Source organism: Miscanthus floridulus, chromosome 7 (genome assembly GCF_019320115.1).
Source record: "Miscanthus floridulus cultivar M001 chromosome 7, ASM1932011v1, whole genome shotgun sequence".
Taxonomy (NCBI): Eukaryota; Viridiplantae; Streptophyta; class Magnoliopsida; order Poales; family Poaceae; genus Miscanthus; species Miscanthus floridulus.
The window spans coordinates 14,257,968-14,263,000 of record NC_089586.1 but is presented as its reverse complement, the minus strand read 5'-3'; the positions used below and the strand labels follow the sequence as shown (position 1 = coordinate 14,263,000).

The window sequence follows — 5,033 nt, the reverse complement described above, 5'->3', positions numbered from 1 at the left end:
GTTTGTATCAACTTAAACTGGTAACCCCAGTCTTGTATCAAACATGGTGCTTTCTTATAAGCAGAGGTCAAACTCTTTTTTAAAAACAAGTACGTGCTCGAATTAACAGAAACATGCGACACTATTGCAAGAAGAACATCATAACACAGGTTCAGAACTGTACTGATAATTAATAGGAATACGGAGAAGCTTTGAGCCTTTGAACTAACTGAAAAGCAGAGAGAGCAGCTAATTCAGACAACTACTGAAACATAACACAGATCCTATGTCAAAAGGAGCGAAAGAGCTGCTGACCAAAAAGATGTATGCAATGATTACTTAAACGATTTACCAGTGTATCTTGAAAAGGACTTGTCACAAATCTGAGAAAATAGATAGGCTGAGATTCTGCACTTACTCCGAAGCCATTGTCGATCTGCTTACCTGCTGTTCTTGCACAGACTAACTTGCAGAACAAATAAAACTGAGAGCAGAGCAAAGAAATAGAGCAGCAGAACTGGTGAATGCTGAGAAACTAAAAGAAGTGCAGGTCTGAAATAACGATACAGAACTGCTGCTGCACGCTGAATGCATTTCAGAAAAGATACAGGAGTGCAGGGAAAAAAACTGCGTACCTCCAGAACTCAACAGAATTGAGCCAATCTCAAAGCAAAGAAACAAGGATTTAAATGCAGCTTCGACTCGTTTCACCAAGATCCATCGGCAAGGTTAAAGCTTTTTTGCGAAAAACTCAAATCTCGGGAAAAACCTAGAAGGGGAGAAATTTGGGGGAAATTCAAAATCTGAGGTGCTCGTGAGAGGAATGGATCAATTGATCACCAAGAGGTCTTCCTCCTTGCCGGCGCCATTGCGCGTCACGGCGCCCATCGCGGAACGCGCACGCTTCTGGCCGGCCGCACAGCGCACCTCCTCGATCGCCACACACATGCACACGCGCACGCTCCTGCATGGCGGCATCTTCCTCACCACTACCTGCCTGCGCCGCTCGCTGCTCCCGCCGCCGATCCCCAAAACCATCTCCTTCCCCCGATTAGTCCAACCCACAGATCGGCGGTGGTAGGGACATACCTTTTCCATTTGAAATGCATGTGTGCAAAAAAAAAAAGGTCTAATTCTCATCTCGAGGATGCCACTGTGATGAATAATTCTGATCACTGGTAACATATTTAATACCAGAAAGTAGTAGTAAGCAAAAATACCAACAATTACAAGATTCCACAAGATTACATACACACAAGAACTAACACTTTATCTTTATGTGCTAAGGATAACGTAACTGTATGAGCAGCAACCTCTTTTATATCATCCCTTTTTGGTAAATCAAAGTTGCAAACAACTGGTCGGCTTCAGGCCAAGTTCATAGAATCCTTATAATATGCAACCACCTCCACATCCAATCTTGCTTCATTAGAATAGCTATTGCAAATCCCACTCCGAATCCCACACCAACAAAGAGAAACAAAACAATGTCAAAGGAGTTTTGTGGATGCTCTTCAGTTTGAGTATTTGTCGGAGTGCCACATGGCTTGGATAGAGGGGGTCCACAGAGTCCGACATTGCCATCAAATGAGCTATTCTGGAATGTCGTGAATTGATGCAATTGTGGTATCTGACCTACCAACTGTTAGATAATTAGGTATTTTCATTATCAATTTAATCCAGAAATATAACATCAGCAGGTTCGTGACGGCATATATGTGCATGTGTATATTTTTAACAAACGCTGCAGCATGCAGACATGACATACAGATGAATACATTAAAAGCGCAAAGTACAGTAATCACATGGATTATATTGTACCCAGCGGAGGGTCCCATGCCAAGGGCATCGGAGGCTCCATTCGCACTAGTCGACATAGTGCGTTGCTTGAAGTCGTGGACCACAGTCGATGCAGGACGATGTTCGCAGTGCAGTCCCACGAACGGATCACCAGGAAGAAGACGCCTTGCTGTTCCGCAGGCAATCACGGGGAAGAAGACAGGTTCCGAGCGATCACCACCAGGAAGAAGGCGTACGTGGACGAGCAGTCGCGGATCGCTCCCCAAAAACCTAATCGCCGCACACCCCGTGCAAGGTTCTCAGGCGAACGAGGGTTCCGGAGGCACCTGCTCTCCCGCTACTCTGTGCGCGCAGAGGTACGGGACGGGGAAGCCAGAGGGCTGCTGAGATGTGGTTTCTCTCCGGAGAGGTTGCGGAAGACGGAGATCTGAGATGTGGTTTCTCTCAGGAGAGGTTGCGGAAGACGGAGATCTGGACTGACGGAGGACTACGGATATATGGCGGCGACGGAAAGGGAGAAAGGCAGCGGAGAATCCCAGGAGACGGAGAAGCGGAAGGGACGGTAACTGACGCAATTAGTTCGCCTCCACCATCAAAGGGAGAAACTCCCATGATTATGTGGATTAAGTGGCAAAAGACTGGTCACGCCCTCCCGCTCGCCGCCTACCTGCCTCGGCCACGGCCCGGCCGACGGCGGCGGCGGCGCGTGTGGCATGCCTTTGTCCTTTTCTCAGCTTCTCAATTAAGATGGATAATTTCCAACCATATAAGCTGAGTAAACGTTCAGTCAAAATCCCGTATGGTATTAAACCATACAACGCTTAATGTTATGTACCATAGAGTTTTATTTGATTTATTAAATATTATACGGGCCAAGCCCATAATATATCTAACACCAACTGGTTGTTGCTCAGGTTCAAGATGCTAAGGAAGGTGAGATCTGTCAACTCTTGTGGGATCTCACCTGATAGCATGTTTGAAGATAGGTCGAGAGACTCCAAAGCAGCGATGCTACCAAGTTGGGGAGGAATTTCTTCACTGAGGGCATTGTGAGACAAGTTCAGTACATGTAGAGAACAAAGATTTCCAATTGACACAGGAATTCTACCTTCCAAAGCATTATCTGATATGTCTATTGCTGTTAAGGTAGTTAAGATCCTTTCAAATGTCACCATAGACCCTTTTATATGATATTGTGACAGAATCATGGTAAAATCCACTTGTTATCATTCCATGGCCTATGATTTGTCCTGTATTGTTATACTTCTTCATTGATTTCAAATTTTCAAACCAATGTGGATGCAACTCACCAGAAAATTTGTTTGAGGCTAGGTCAATTATTTGCAAACTTGCGAATTGATCTCCCGATTTCTCATGTTCAAGAGAACCTATTGAACCATGGGACTGATTGGATCTCAAGACAAGGACACGAAGATTCAAAAGACCCCCTAGCCAAGATGGAAATGTATCCGCAATTTTATTCCTTCCAAGGTCAAGAACCTCCAAGTCAGTGCAATGAGTGCTTTTGGAAGCTGACCTTCAGTCTTATTGCCATGCAAATCTATTGTCTCGACAGAACATGCACTTGAAATATTGGAGGGTAACATCCCTTTGAATTGATTCTCCCCCAAATTTATTATTCTCAAAACTCCATTTTCCATCAGGCATGATGGTACCGGTCCAGTAAAATTGTTATATGACAGATCAAGGATTTCCATGGTTGAATCACAAATTGAATGTGGTAAATGACCACTTATATTATTGTTTGACAACCTAAGATAACTAGTGTTTGCTAAGTTATAATGTGAAGCTTTGAAGAAGGGAAGAGAATGTATTATTTGAATAGTCCAAGAGTTTAGTTGATGACTGCGGCATAGGAACTTGCCCCTCAAACCTATTGTAACTAAGATCCAAAATAGCTAAGGTATTATTGAACGGGATAACAGATGAATTGAGTCCCGTGTCAGTGAACATATCCTTTTGCATGTTCCCACTCGCCCCGCGTCGCCTCCTCCCTCCTCCTCAGTCCTCCAGTCCCCCACCGTTGACCCCATCAACCGTGTAGCCTCCTCTAGCGCCAACCCACCAGCACCCCAGTTACCACCCACGGCACCGCCTCCCCGCGAGCCCGCGAGTGCGTCGGACACCCCTCTCCCGCGGTTCGGCCCTGTGCGTCCCCCTGCCCGGGACCTGCCCCGCCCCTTCGGCAACCTACGGCTCGTCCCTGGCTTCCCGGGCTTCGACTCGTTCTTCTACGGCCTGGTGCGCCCTTTCCCGCTTGCACCGCTGCCGCGCCTCCCGGTCATCCTCCCGTCGACGGTGCTGGAGCCGTGGGACCCGGTGCCCTCCACGCCTCTCTGCTCCTATCCGCTCCTCGCTCTCCCCTGGCACGACGTCGACAACACTACGCCCGCGCCGCCGCCGTCCCCAGCGGTCCAGCACCTCCAGCCGCGCCGCGGTCGTCGCCCGGTCGGGCGCCCGGGTCCTTCTGGTGCCCCTGAAGCCTCCTCGGGCCTACCGGTTGCTCCTAATCACCTGCCGCAGCCTCGCCGCGGTCGTGCTCCTGCTGGGCGCCAACCTCAGCGTGCTAGCTCCAGGCTTGCTGCTCGGGAGTCTGGCTCCTTCGTCGACATGACCACAAAGGCGGTCAACAGGAAGGCTCTTCGGGAGAGCCTTGTACTCTGCTCTTCTGAGCTCAAGGCGCAAGGTCTGCCTGCCGCATCCTCAAGAAGAAGAATCCTCTGATGGCGCTCGACCTCTCCCGTCTGGCCAAGGCCGCGTGTCTTGACGGCCCCAGCTGGCGTGCTGTTGCGGTGGCGGCGGCCACCGGTCGCTACCCATGATCGACGCTGCGCCTGCGGCTCAGCTGGTTGGCATTGCCACTGCCTTTACCGGTCATCGCGGTTCTCCGTCGCCGTCCTTTTTTCTTAGGCCTTTGAACCTTGCTGTGTTAGTTTCTGTTCGTTCGTGCAGTGTCCTCTCGCCGTCTGTTTTGTCTCTCAGGAACTCGTTGCTGCCTTCAGCAGGCGTTGGTTGTTTCAGTCTGAATCCATGAATCGTTCGTATCACAACTTTGTGGTGCTCTCCTGGAATGTGCATGGCCTCGGCCAGTCTGACAAACGCGTGGTTGTCAAAGACAACATCGACATGAACCACCCACAGCTTGTCTGCCTCCAGGAAACCAAGCTTAACGTCGTAGACAGTTTCTGCTTTCGCTCGTTCATGCCCCCCAACCTCGATGCCTTCCGTGCTAA

The 5,033-nt window shown here is 49.2% G+C and overlaps 1 pseudogene; it reads right to left on the bottom strand.

The window, feature by feature from the left end:
- Positions 1–1,125: 1,125 nt before the first annotated feature.
- Positions 1,126–3,497, bottom strand: LOC136465105 (receptor-like protein 9DC3; annotated as a pseudogene).
- Between the last annotated feature and the right edge of the window lie 1,536 nt (positions 3,498–5,033).